Here is a 15777-nt window from a genome sequence, read left to right on the forward strand (position 1 = left end):
TTTGTAAAGCTCTGTTAACTCTCGATTGTAAAAAATCTGCTGGCCCTGATCAAATAGAGGCTTATTTTCTAAAAATATCTGCGGACTTGATAGCAAGACCAATTGCTTCTATTTTAATTTAAGTCTAAGTAGTGGTTTGATACCAAGTTCATGGAAGTCAGCAGAAATTCGTCCATTACTGAAAGGTGGAGATTGCACTTTGTTGGATAATTATCGCCCTATTTCCATACTATCTGTAACAGCCAAAGTGTTTTTAATCCCTGGTAAATGAACAGTTAAAGCACTATTTATCGATTAATAATATTTTAAGTCAAACTCAGTCAGGTTTTAGACAAGGACATAGTACTATTACTGCTGCAATGTCAGTCACAAATGACATTATTACTGGATTGGATAAAAAAAAAATAATGTGTTGCACTTTTTATTGATTTATCCAAAGCATTTGATTCTGTGGATCATGATCTTCTTTTGCAAAGGCTTAAATGTGTAGGTTTTAGTAGTACAATTTCAAAGTGGTTTTCAAATTATTTGACTGGAAGAACTCAATGTGTGTCTGTAGATAAGTATACTTCTAATCCATTAATAGTGAAGACAGGTGTCCCTCAAGGTTCAATTTTGGGACCAATTTTATTTTCTATTTACATACATAAACTTGGTGTAGGATTAGAGACCATAAAAGTACACTTTTATGCAGATGATACTATCATTTATACAATGGCTTCATCCATAAAAGTGGTAATGGATTCCTTACAGAATGCTTTTAATTTATTTCAGACTTCACTTGATAATCTAAAATTGGTGATGAATAAAAAAAAAAACTAAATACATGATCTTCACATGCTCCAGATTTTCACTAAATGATTTTATGATTAAAACTTTTGATGATACTCTGATTGAGAGAGTCGCATCCTATAAATATTTTGGAATTTTGCTGGATGATAAATTTACTTTTAGTTCTCATATTGATATACTTTTAAAGAAATTGAGACCAAGATTGGGTTTTTATTTTCGTTTGAAAAAATGTTTTTCCTTTGTTGCTCGAAAACGATTAGTGCAAAGTACCTTTTTGCCAGTATTGGACTATGGTGATATAATATATATGCATGCTCCCCTAAATACTTTGAAAAAATTGGATGTTGTTTATCACGCTGCTTTACGATTTGTGACTGATTCAAGTGTGCGTACACATCACTGTAATTTATATGAGTTGACAAATTGGACTTCACTGTGCTTGAGGAGGAAACATCATATGTTGATCTTTATTTTAAAAACTTTACTGGGTAAATTACCACAGTATATATCTAATCTATTGACATACTGTACTAGTATCTATAATACTAGATCAACAGTTAAACTTTTACTCAAGGACTCAATTTTCCATACAGAACTAGGTAGATCAGCCTTCTCTAATTATGCTCCTTATGCATGGAATGAGCTTCAAGGTATATTACACATGAAATATGTTCCATCTCTCACTTCTTTTAAAAACACTTTAAAGTCTGTTTTTAAAGTTTATTTTTCAACAGTTTTTATATATGTGAGAGTGTGTTTTATGTTGAATGTGAATGTATCTGCATGATTACCATCTGTTTGAGTGCAAATCAGCCCAAATCAGCTCGCTATTACTGTATGATCATGGCTATCAAAGTGAATGCGTCAATATGAATAGAGAGAGTGGATTATTTACTTTGGGGTTGTTGTCTTACTACTGGGGTGCCTCAGGGCTCAGTTCTCGGACCACTTCTCTTCTCTATCTACATGGCATCAGTAGGTTCTGTCATTCAGAATCATGGCTTTTCATATCACTGCTATGCTGATGACAATCAACTCTACCTCTCATTCCATCCTGATGATCTGACGATAGCTGCTTGCATCTCAGCATGTCTAACAGACATTTTCTTGTTGGAAGACAGACCATCACCTTCAACTCAATCTGGTTAAGACAGAACTGCTTGTGGATTCAACAAACCCATCACTTTATTAAAATTTCACCATAAAGTTAGGCTCATCAACTATAACTCCTTCACAAACAGCTAGAAACCTTGGAGTTGTGATTGATGATAGGCTGAATTTCTCCATATTGCTAAAATTGTCCGGTCCTGCAGATTTGATTTATACAACATTAGGAAGATCAGGCCCTTTCTTTCAGAACATGCAACACAACTCCTCTTGTTCTATCCAGGCTGGACTTTTGCAATGCTCTCTTGGTAGACTTTTGCAATGCTCTCTGAAATTCTCACTGCATTTTGCTACAATTTTCATGCTGTATTATGATGAAAATGCAATCCCAAGTGTCCTACCCCCAAGTCAAAATTTATCTAGGAAAAACAGCATTTAAATGATAAATTTACTACAGTTTTTGCTTCGACATATTAAACATATCTAATCAATTTGTGTAATATATTTTCAACTTATAAATTGCAATAAAAAATAAAAAAATAAAAAATTGTAAATGTTTTTATTTTGCATATTAAAATTATTGTAGGAAATGGCAAATGTAAACGATATAATATATTTTTAATTTTCATTTTGCACTAAATATTGGACATATGTATGGGAAAATGTACATTAAAATACAGAAACACATTGGCGTTTTACATATTGCATTTACATATTGCATATTGCATTTTGCATATTACATTTCTAATTGAATTTTGCTACACATATGCTTTCAAAAATAAAAACTTAATAAATAAAACAGAATACAAACCCATGATAAGAATGCAGGCAGTGCTTGGGATGCAAAGTACAGCAGCAACTATGACCTGCCATTAGAAAAGAAAGCGAAAAGAAACAGAAACACCATCAATGTCATGAACTACTGTCCCTTTAAAACATGACTCACATCGACGGACATCTGACACATCCCAAATCTTTACATCAGTGAAGACTTATTAACTTATTTGAGACTCTCACTTGCCAAAAATATTCATTTTGACAATAGTGCGTGCTTTTGTCTGTGTAAGAGTGAGAGAACATGTACGAAGCGGCATTCTCTGCGCGTGCATGACATGTGTGCGTTCACAGACAGCGTGCCAGTAAAGTTACTGAATTATTGTGTGTGTGTTTAACATAAACAACCGATGAAATGTCTAAAGTAAAGTTAAGATGTGACGGTATGCTGAAAATGTTGAATGCAACGGCTCCGACATTCATTTGCCAAACAAGCCAAGCAGCAACTAAGTTAACGAAACAGTTTGATACATTTAACAAAAAATAATTTACAAAGGAAGTGTAAGAACCATTCTCAAAATCCTAAATCCGACATTAAAATGAGATTTTGACCCAGACTATCTTCATGAATAATGGCGCCTGCTCATGCACTGGTTTCGTGCTGATTGTCGACTGAGCTTCTTGTACCAACAATGCAAAGCGTAATTAAAAAATATGGAGAAACGCCTGTAAAAAGAAAATACGGACAATTTCTTTAAATTATTACGGTATATTTTGTACTGTATTTTTACGGACTTTTTTTACAGTTTATATATCCAGTGCCCGGGGACACATTAACCACCCTGGATTCAAACCCATGACCTCAGAGGTTCGGAACCAGTGCCTTAGCAGAGTGCGCTACATTAGTTGACACATTTGTAAGTCTGTTTGGATAAAAGCGTTTGCTAAATGACTTAATGTAAATATAATGTAAATGATTGGATTCATCTGATTGCCTCAAGGGTAAGTCAGTCACAGGCTAATCTTCATTTTTGGGTTAAGTAACCCTTTAAAGGAGTCATGAAATGGAGAATCAAAATGTTCTTAATATTTACAATTACACAACAGTTTGTTCTGGTTCTCAAATCTGATTGGCTAAAAGGTCTTTCTATGAGATATTCACAAAGTACAGTCATGGGAACATAAGCATTTGTATCTTTCTGTTCGCCGCATTTCTCACAGCGAGTGTCATAGCAGACAACCAAATCCATTTTAGATTATGTACATAGTTGGGAGGAAAAAATTGTATAAACAATTTTCATTCATAAATTGCTTGTAAATTTCACAAATAATTACATAGAAATAGCAAGTAACATGGAATTCTTCATGAAAGTAGGAATACTGAAATAGTTCAAAAATCTTTGTTTTACAGGTCACTCTTAATTATAATGTAGAAGCATTAATTTCCTGTAGCTGCTTTGTGTTGTGTAAGATTGACTACTGAATACTGACAGACATTTATAGTAAACTAAAATGTACTTTAATGTCAAAACACTCTTTTGTGAAACCTTTGGCATCAATATGCAGACACAACGGTCATGGGAATTTTATTGTCATGATTAAGTTACGACTTAAAAAGTATTAATATTTAAATTCTTCCAAGGCAAAAAGACTGATTTGTGAGAGAAACAGATGCAATCACCATCTCCATCCATCATAAAGCTCAGATCCTGTGAAAAAATGTAAAAATTACTGTGATTATGTTTATATGTATGTGGGCATTTATTATGCTTGTAAATTTTTTATTCAGTTTTTTTTCCCCACATTCCTTATTTTGTAGCAATTTGTCACCTGCATTGTACTTTGAGATGTTTATTTGTTTACCGTATTTTCCGGACTATAAGTCACACTTTTTTTCATAGTTTGGCTGGTCCAGCGACTTATAGTCAGGTGCGACTTATTTATCAGAATTAATTTGACATGAACCAATAGAAATGCACCAAAAGAAAACATTACCGTCTACAGCCGCGAGAGGGCGCTCTATGCTGCTCAGTGCTCCTGTAGCCTACACTGAGCAGCATAGAGCGCCCTCTCGCGGCTGTAGATGGTAATGTTTTCTCTTGGTTCTTGGTTCTAAATAAATGCGACTGATAGTCCAGTGCGACTTATATGTTTTTTTCCTTGTCATGGCATATTTTTGGACTGATGCGACTTATACTCAGGTGCGACTTATAGTCCGAAAAATACGGAAGTTTTTTTAAAATTATGTTTTGTAAAGTGCATTTGTCACATATGGCTGCTGTGAAGACCACGACGCAGGAGCAGGATTGGGAAACCACATTTATTATAACTCAGAACTCAGAGAACTAGGAACACAACCTCTATACATAGATAAAATGACGTTAACACCAGACAAAGGAACACACAACACTTTAAATATAAGACTAAATGAAAGAAAATGACGATACAAACCTAAACCAAATTAACTCAATCAAACAAGGGATAAACTGGGTCATGGGGAGCACATGGGGAGAAAAACACAACACAGAATGTCCAGGGGCGTGACAGCATTAGCCAACTAGCATGACAGTGGAGCGACTGGTGGGCTTGACAGCAGAGTGGCTGGCAGGCTTGTCCGTGGAGTGGCTACTGTATCTGAGCAGAGGACGGAAGCAGAACTCTGGAGAACTCTGGGATGCGTGAGTGGAACGGAGGGAGCGGGCTCTTTAAAACATTATGTAGAGGGTGCTGGTAGATGGTGAACTGAAACACCCACTTGCTTACGAATGGGAACTGGATGACTATTCTCCACATCAGCAATGAACTCAGCGCCATTTAAAGCGAGGATGTAATTAATCACATATAATTCTAAAGGCTGTCCATCGTGCTGGATGTTCCAGATGAAATCTTCAGCTCAGTTCATACTTTGCTGCTTCCGATGTTCTGTCACGTGTGGCTGCTGTGAAGAGTATGACGCAGGAGCAGGATCAGGATCAGGATCAGGAAACCACATTTATTATAACTCAAACAGAGAACTCAGAGATTAACACCAGAAAAAGGAAAGGACAACACTTTAAATTAGGCCTGCACGATGTGTCGTTTAAGCATCGATATCGCAATGTACGAATCCACGATAGTCACAATCGCAGGATGTGCGATGTAGGCTGTCGTAGTTGATCCGTTATTCATTAACTGTATGGGCCAGCTGCTCCCCGGCCCTTGACGAATCTGATTGCACAGCTTAACCATCATAGAGTGAAGGTTTAACATGTTTATCAAACACATTGTGACGAGTGGGGCGGGGCCGAGAGACGTGGGAACAGGAGCGAGGCCGGTGGAGTGATTGGAGATGAACGACACCTGTTCGACCCACCGGTCTCGAGTCCCACGGAGGAGATGGAAGGATATAAAACAGGAGCGACGACAGTGAAGGAGGAGAGAGGACCAGGCATGGGTTTTAGTTTGTGTTTTGCTTTTTATTTGTGCGCGTCAGTCGTCCGTGAGGGGCTGACACGCTGTTTTGTATTTCTTTTGTCATTATTAAATATCAGTTGATTGTCCGCCGGTTCCCACCTCCTTCTTCCCATAGTTATGGAGTTGTTATTATTACAGTGGTGCCGAAGCCCGGGAGAAGGAGGGACGCGCTGCTGAAGATCCCTCGCCGCTGTGGTGAATCCGCGCTGCCATCGAGCGGCGAGGAAGTGTGCCGCCATGGACGCTCGAGGCGGTGGGCTGGAGTGAGTTGCCGGGGACGGGCGAGCTCGCTGCCGGCCGCCTGTGATGTGGAGGGAATTTTGTTTTTTTCTCCTCTCTCCCCTCTCTCGTCTCTGTCGCTCCTCCTTCCATCTCCTTTTCTCTCGCCTCGTCTGTCCTACCCCCAGGTTCCCGCAGGTCCCTGTGAGCGGTCCCCCCCGGAGGGAGGGGGGGGTAGAGCGCAGTCTCGTGGGTACCCCCCGGCCTGCGAGGGGTGATGGGGGTATGTGACGAGTGGGGCGGGGCCGAGAGACGTGGGAACAGGAGCGAGGCCGGTGGAGTGATTGGAGATGAACGACACCTGTTCGACCCACCGGTCTCGAGTCCCATGGAGGAGATGGAACGATATAAAACAGGAGCGACAACAGTGAAGGACGAGAGAGGACCAGGCCTGGGTTTTAGTTTGTGTTTTGCTTTTTATTTGTGCGCGTCAGTCGTCCGTGAGTGGCTGACGCTCTGTATTGTATTTCTTTTGTCATTATTAAATATCAGTTGATTGTTCGCCGGTTCCCGCCTCCTTCTTCCCATAGTTATGGAGTTGTTATTATTACACACATTATCAGAGCTGGACAGTAACGGAGTACATTTACTTGAGTACAGTACTTAAGTACAATTTTGAGGTATCTGTACTTTACTCGAGTATAATTTTTGGGGAGTACTCATGACTTTACTCAAGTACATTTGAGAGGCAAATATTGTACTCTTTACTCATTTCTACATTTCTATCCATAACCGTAAGTACCCGTTACTTCTTCGGCCCCGTCCACACGGAGTTTACCCCAATCCAATCTTTTTTTTCCCTCGTCTCAAGGAATATCCGCGTCCAGATGAAACTACAAAACGACTTAGTATACATGCCAGACCAGCATGTGGTGCTGTAATTCTGCAATAAAGATACACTTAAAACAGAGAAGAAAACATGGACTATGCTCATAAACCTTGCGCGTGATACACAAACGAACATGGAACAATACATTTATTAATCTGTGTTAATGTTTGTTAATAAAAAAACAATCGTTCAGTGTTTGTTAATGTTTTTGTTGCTGTTACGTGATGTAGCGGTGTATGACTAGGGGCGAGACGTGGGCTGATGACGTCATTGTTTAAGAAAATATATTCAAAAATATATTTGCCGTCCAAACGAAAACGCAAAGGCGGCGTTTTTTACATTTGTCCACTCTGGGACCCGGTTTAAAAAAAACATCGCTTTCACTCTTCCAAAACGCTGGATTCTGTGTGGACGAAACGCCTATCTGATAAAAATGTGTGCGTATTCAAAGAAAAAAGTCTCAGTGTGGACGGAAAAAAAGGAAAAAAGAAGAAGGATGACTAAAGGACATTTGATTTAATTGAAGTACAGTAAACACACACACACACACACACAGAGTTGTCACACATAGATTGTGTGTGTGAGAATGGTGTTATTCAGCTGAAAGTATTTTCTCCTGCCTTTGCCTGTATGTCAGTGTGAGAGGAAGGGGCTTAATACTGTCACTCAAGTGAGCTGAATTTTTTTTTTCCTTCATTGAACGCTGACCTAAACACAACTGATTAGCTGATTTTCTTTAATCATTATTATTTTCTCTTCTGTGCTGCGTGTATAACACAGTCAGGTCAGAGGTGTGTCAGAACATTGCTATATTGCCTTCTTTGCTGGTTTAGGTTTATTGATTTGACTGATGAAAAAACATAGAAACTCACATGTACACACAATTGTTAGCTGAATTTTATTTTCTGATATTACACATTAATGTAAGCTGAGCATTTGCTTTGATATTCTTGAGTATGCAGTGTGTTTAACACAGTCAGGTTCAAATGTGGGTGCAAAAAATCCATTAAAACTCTAACAGAGGTTTTTCAGAGCGTTGCCATTGTGCTATTGGCTTGTGGGCAAGTGAGAAATATTAGATAAAGCAACATAGTAAAACATAGTAAAAACATGAAAATACTTGATTTTGCTTTCAATTTCTTTTACATTCTCCAAGGTATTAACACTTTTCATAACTCCATGTAGGACGATTCTGTACATAAATGTAAGCACTGGGGCAGTAGTAATGCAATATTTAGAAAATGTACTCTTGTACTCAAGTACTTGTAAAAACAAGTACTTCAGTACTTTTACATAAGTAGACATCTGACTGTAGTACTTTTACTTATACTTGAGTAAAATTTAGCAAGGGGTATCTGTACTTTTACTCAAGTAATGAAACCGTGTACCTCTGCACATTATGCATGTGTTTTTAAGTCCTGTCAGTTTAACAGGGCGGAGAGAGAGAAAGAGCGTGAGAGAGAGCGCAAGAGAAAGCGAGAGAGAGAGAGAAAAAGAGAGAGAGCGAGAGAGAGAGAGCGCGTGGGAGAGAGCGAGCGCGTGAGAGAGAGAGCGCTAGAGAGAGCGAGCGCGCGAGAGAGAGAGCGGGAGAGAGAGCTTGCGGGAGAGAGAGAGAGCGTGAGAGAGAGACAGAGGGAGAGAGAGAGAGAGAGAGAGAGAGAGAGAGAGAGAGAGAGAGAGAGAGCGAGAGAGCCCCGGCCGCACGCTCATTGTCTTCAAACAACGGTGTCGATGTTTAAATCATTTAAAATGAGAATGTAAGTGTGCTCACCCCATTTTTGTTTGTAAGAAAAAATTTGATTAGATTTCATATCGCAATATATATCGCAGAAAAATTAAATATCGCAATGTCATTTTTTCCCAATATCTTGTAGCCCTACTTTAAATACAAGCCTAAATTAGGGTAAATGACTAGACACACCTACTGAACTCAGTCAAACAAGGGAGAAACTGGGTCACGGGGAGCACATGGGGAGAAAAACACAACACAGAACATCCAGGGGCATGACAGTGTTAGCCAACTATTGTCGAAGGTTCCAATGTTACCATCATAGTTCAATAATTCATTGTTTCTTGAAACCATAGTTCAAACAAACATTCGCATTTAAACTATATTTTTGTGCATCTTCATTAAGCACTGTTTCTGAAGAGTGCACATGTGCATAAATGGAGAGATAAAAAGCTGTGGAGAGAAAGAGAGATACAAGGCTGGAGAATGTGGAAAAATAAACAGATGTTTCTTATAATGAGAGGACGAGTGTGAGCAGCAGACAGCTGTGCTGTTTTTACCCTCCCATAAAACACTTCACTCCACACCACAACACTGACCTTCAGTACACCTTTACTCTTACTAACAGTCAACATTTACAGCAAGAGTTTTCATATTTTTGAAAGAAGTCTCTTTAGCTCACCAAAGCTTATCAAAAATACAGTAATAACAGTGATAATGTGAAATATTTTTACAATTGTAAAATAAAAATAAAAATAAAAAATGAAAAATAAATTATTCCTGTGATGCAAAGCTGAATTTTCAGCAGCCATTACTACAGCCTTCAGTGTCATATGATCTTTCAGAAATAACTCTTATATGCTAATTTTCTGCTCAAAATAACTATAAACAGTTGTGCTGCTTCATAAGTTTGTGGAATTCAAAATTCAGTTTAATAAGATTATTTGTTAAATATACATTTAAAAAGAATAGGAATTATTTGAAATCTTTTGTAATATATATTTTTTAATCTTTTATAATGCTGAAAAAAAAGTCTGTGCAACAGAAAGCATTACAATCATAGTATGCTACAGTGTTATGTGATCCAGTTATTTTGTCATTTTTGTTGGATAAAAGGTTTATTTAATTCCTGTTTATGTGACAGACAGAAAAATCATTGTGAGCACATTGCATTGTGGGATATAGTAAATCTACTGGGTAAATCAACCTTATAGTTTATTAAACTAGTAAGTGAAAATGATCAAATGAAATGTGATTGGAGAAACATTTATAAATTAACACAACGGCATGCTACTCTAAATTAAATATTCAAAAGCAGCTCCAAAATTACTATAAACTCACATGTCTGATCCTATTCCATCACAAACAGCCTTACATGTGTTACATGCTGGAAAATATGTTTTTTATTAATAATAAATTATATTAGATTAAATTAGATAAACTTTATAATCCCTAAAGGGAAATGAAACTGTCATTAAAATTGTATTTAATATGCCTCTCATCATGCCTAAGACCCCTAAAACACACTATACATGGTAAAATCACTGTAATGCACAGCCTTTCATGGCTTAAACACAAGTAGGTTCCTTGTGTATCAATAAATCTTTTTTTTTTACTCCAATGATAATTATATTGAATCATTGTCTGATTATGTTTTGAATCATAAGAGGCAGATGTGACTCCTACATGAGGCTGTGTTAGTGTGTGTGTGTGAGTGAATATGTGCTCATTCTCCCTGTAGCAAGATAGAAATACTCTGGTTACGTAACGTTGTGGAAATCCTTGTCTGCCACATCTATGTCTTTGTTACCATCATGTCATCACTATTATTGTAAAAAAAGCATTTAAATAGAGAGCAGGGAAATACAACTTGGAGAAGGAACAGACAGAAAGGGCGAAATTAATCAAGTAGGAGAGAAGAAATGATTTGAGGGTAGGAGGCTGATTTCATGCTTTAGCTACAGAGCATCTTCTCATACTAATCAACAGACTACTGCAGCACAACAAATCACCAGAAACCAGAGAACCAAGGAGGGAGAGTTGAGAGGAAGATGAGGAGGAATCAGGTGCAGAGAAATCCAGTCAAAAACAGCAGAGAGAGAGAGAGAGAGAGAGAGAGAGAGAGAGAGACTGAGAAGAGTATACATTACCACCCACTCACTAGGATTCAATCCAGCTTCACACTTACCCACCTTCCATTCTTAAAGGGACAGTTCACCTAAAAATGAAAATTATGTCATCATTTACTCATCCTCATGTCATTCCAAGCCTGTTTGCATTTCTTTGAAGAACGTACCAAACCGTTGATGGTAGTTATTGACTTCTATAGTATGGAAGTTAGTTGCTCCAGCCAACATTCTTTGAAATATATATATTTTTGTGTGTGAAAGAACATTAAACTTATGGAAATGCATATGGAATTCTGTAAAGTAAGCGAACTAGAAGGTTGAAAAGCAAAAACATGAAGATCGTATTTTATTAATGCAATCACATGAGTTCTTGAGTAAATGTGTGCTCTTTGAGGACGGCTTTTCCAGGTGGATGAATGAATGTCTTGTTGTGTTAGCAACATAATTCCTGTGGGTGGTGTTTGAACCATGTCAGCAGTGCTTTACAGTACTTTACAGATAATGTCATGCAAGGATACTAAGTGGACGTTAGCAACTTGACTTTTTTAGCTTTTTATTTCATTTTATCAAAACAGCCTTATGCAATGTTTCAATATGTTTGAAAAGTGTGACGGTTTTACACATTTATTCCATTTATCTGGTAGGATTCCGGTGTAAGTGTATTTATCGTAAACATGATTGATATTCTTTTATATGTGCTGAGGAACATATTAAAATAGCTGTCTGTTGTAATTATCATTGCATGCCAGATGATTGTCAACTGGTGGGTCACAGTTTAATTTGTGCTGTGATGTACTGGTCAAGAGTGCAAAATTCTGAAGACATTTAGAGACCTATATGGTCAAATTTCATTTTTCATGTTATTTGAATAATTTTGCTGAATAATTTTAATTATAAATGTTATATTATAATTTTAACTAGTGATTTGATTTTACATTTAAAGTTAATACATTTTAAAAGGAGACAAGACAATGTTTTAACTGGAGAAAGCTATATTATGGATAGAGGATTCTTATTTTTTTCCAGAAGCAATGGTTTGAAGTTAAAAATGTCTTAATGGATTTGTTACTTACAAACCTGCAACTTTTAGGTTCACAAGTCATTAACTGATTGATTGGAGTGCTGTGGATTACTTATGGATTATTGTGATGTTTTTATCAGATGTTTGGACTCTCATTCTGATGGCACCCATTCATTGCAGAGGATCCATTGGTGAGCAAGTGATGTAATGCTACATTTCTACAAATCTGTAACTTTGTAACAAGCTAATTTTCCTTTTCGGGTGAACTATTCCTTTTCACTATTTAACTTTATCAAACGAGGGAACCAATTGGTAAAGCTTGGCTGCAAAGTAATAAATTGTGGGAATTAAATCTTAATTTGGGGCCATCATTTTTTTCTTCTTCTTCATGTCATTTTCAGGGCTCTGGCTATTGTACTGAAATACTATCTGTTCATTATTCAAGATTTCAGTAAAGACAGTAAATCTGGTGGGCTGCAGAAAGTCTACAGTGGGTTAGCACCGGAGATTTTAATTATAAACCACACAATAAACACAAGAATAAAGCCAGTATTGTAAAATGGATCATATGAAGTATGCGGGGCTATATTAGTTATAAGAAAATTGTGTTTTAGTATATGATGGTAATGCTGTACTAATATTTAAAGTACGTTTTTAGTGACATTTTAAGCACCATGGCCTATGAAATGAATACCATTATATATCAAAATACCATAGTATTATCTGATGCCACCACATTGTAGTATATGGTACCATACTATTTTGTACCTTTTCTATTTCATACACTTGTGAAAATGCATACTTTCAAAAAGAGAACTTATTACAGAAATAATATACTTGAAAAAATTGCAAACTAATATTTTCAGACACTTAATTCCATGTTAAGGGAAGTCGTGGCCTAATGGTTAGAGAGTCGGACTCCCAATCGAAAGGTTGTGAGTTCGAGTCCCGGGCCGGCAGGAATTGTGGGTGGGGGGAGTGCATGTACAGTTCTCTCTCCACCTTCAATACCATGACTTAGGTGCCCTTGAGCAAGGCATTGAACCCCCAACTGCTCCCCGGGCGCCGCAGCATAAATGGCTGCCCACTGCTCCGGGTGTGTGCTCACAGTGTGTGTGTGTGTGTGTGTGTGTTCACTGCTCTGTGTGTGTGCACCTTGGATGGGTTAAATGCAGAGCACAAATTCTGAGTATGGGTCACCATACTTGGCTGAATGTCACTTCACTTTCACTTTCACTTTCATGTTATTGACAATTAAAGTAAAATGTATTATAGTTAAAATTTATATTAAATTGAGTTAGTACTTTTTAAACTTACTTAAGCAGGACTTAAGTAGGCTACATCTATGTAATTTAATTATTGTCTTTAAAATACGGTTGAAGTGTACTACTGAATGTTTTGACAAGCATTTGTGATAAACTAAAATATAATTAAATGTAATCTCTAATGTAATTTTTGAATGGCTTGTCATGTATTATTTGTAATTACACATTTGTAACAATGAAGTTGCAATTGTCCAGTGCTCTCCATAAGTATTGGGACAGTAAAGAAAAAAAATCATTTGTTTGCTGTGTAGTCAAGACATCTGTAAATATTATTAAAATATGAATTATGGGACAAAACTACAGATTGTCAAATTTTATTTAGGTGTTAGGCCTATAACAAATGCATGTTTTAGCAAATAAAAAGGACAGCACTTTTAGGGTTTCATTCCTTTATCTGATGTGAGTATAAGTACTGCCACAACTGAACTTAAAGCTGTTGCTTGTTTTTAATCATATTTACAGATTTACCGTCTCCACAACAAACAGAGCATATTTGTTCTTACTGTTCCAATACTTTTGGAGGGCCCTATATATTTAAATATTTAATGTAATATCAATATGGTTCCAATGAAGTGACAAAAGATTGTTTAAAAATGTCTATTCAAAAATGTATTTTAATAAACTTAAACATAATTTAAAATGTATTTTAACTTTTAAATGTGCGCTTATGTTAAGAAACTGTTATGAAAGTGGTTAACATTTTATTTTAAGGTGTCCTTGTTACACAAGTTGGATGTACTTATTATAATAACACTTAATTTTGCATACTGACATGCAAGCAACTCTAATCCTAACCCTAAACCTAACCATACAGCATGTACATGTAGTTAATTAATATTAATAAGTACTCAGTACTTAAATGTATAATTACACTGTAACAAGACACTTTAAAATAAAGTGCAACCAAAGTGAACTGAGTTTAAATACACTTAAGGGGCCTTTAATTGTATTAACATTAAATTATCTGCAAGTATATTACATTTTTTTTTCAATTGAAGTAGAGTACAAGTGCACATTCAGTTCACCTTCTTTTCAATGTACTATTCAAACACTTGTCTTTAGAAGTAGCTCAGGATACAAAGGATGTGCATTGGACTGGACAGCCATTACAATGGTTGTCTAGTTTACACATTAGATGTTGAGGGTCAGAATGGCTCACCCACAGCCCGCATGCACACACACACACACACACACACACACACACACACACACACACATTCCTTCTCCCTGTGGCTGCATGGAAATGCTCATCTCTTTCAGATTTGTCTCTCGTTTGACAATCGAAGCCGTGGGGCAGTGAGCACTTGAATTAGTTTCTGACAGTGTGTGTAGTTGAGTGTGTGTTAATGTGATCATGTGGGCGGCTGCAGCGGCCTGTAAAAAAAAGCCGGTAGTTTAAAACTGAGCTGGAGGGCATTACTACTTGTTTGTGTGTGTGTGTGTGTCTCTAATCACGTTTATTGGAAACCAATAAAAGTGCTAGCAGATGTTACAGCTGTAAAAGCTTGTAGTGTGTGTGAGTTTTAATAGACGGTTGTGCACGCTGTAGTACAGCTATATGTGATGTTGGCTTTTACATTTATTTCAATGAAAAGACCTGGAAAACTGTTCAGGATCATAAAAATTTTGACTGTTTTGAAGATAATACTGGTTTACTGCTTATACTGTATATATGTTAGACAGCCTATTGTATAATGCACATTTCAAATAGTTACGTTGTTGTCACTTAATATTGCATATCTACTTTGGTGAATGGTGTCTAGCTATCATCTAGGAAATACAATTGTGGACTACTATTCAAAAGTTTGTGGCCAGTAAAATTTTACTTTTATTATTTGAAAGAAATTTTTTTGTTCAGTGAGGATGCATTAATTTGATCAAAAGTGAACTTTATATAAAAGATTTGATTTAAAATAATGGCTGGAAAAAAAAATTGTCATATTTTCCACAACAATATAAATCAGCACAGCTGTTTTCAACATTTATAATAATTAGATATGGTAAATCAGCATATTAGAATATTAAAATTAAAACATGGAAGAAATATTGTGTGATTTTTTCTTTAAAAAGTTTTATTTGTTTTTTTTCAACAGTAGTAGCAGTATCACATACATTCTACTAAATAATATAAATTTTTCTAGCACAATGCCTTTATGTAAAAATGAACTTATCTTGACAGGTTGTCTTGAATACCTTTAAATTGACACTGGTTTAACTCAAATGAAATGGTAAAATGCTCAGAACAGTTCTGGTGATGACGTTGTTTATATATTTATGTCCTCATTGAGACGGCAGAGACGTTCATTCATTCATTCATTCATTCATTCACATAGAGATGC

The 15777-nt window shown here is 36.6% G+C and overlaps 1 protein-coding gene across 4 annotated transcripts in view; it reads left to right on the plus strand.

Moving 5' to 3' along the window:
- LOC132140758 (disks large homolog 4) overlaps nt 1-15777 on the plus strand; it is a 188556-nt gene that overhangs the window by 144134 nt on the left and 28645 nt on the right. The gene's annotated exons all lie outside the window — the stretch shown is intronic.

The sequence above is a fragment of the Carassius carassius genome, chromosome 5, assembly GCF_963082965.1.
Source record: "Carassius carassius chromosome 5, fCarCar2.1, whole genome shotgun sequence".
In the NCBI taxonomy this organism is placed as follows: domain Eukaryota; kingdom Metazoa; phylum Chordata; class Actinopteri; order Cypriniformes; family Cyprinidae; genus Carassius; species Carassius carassius.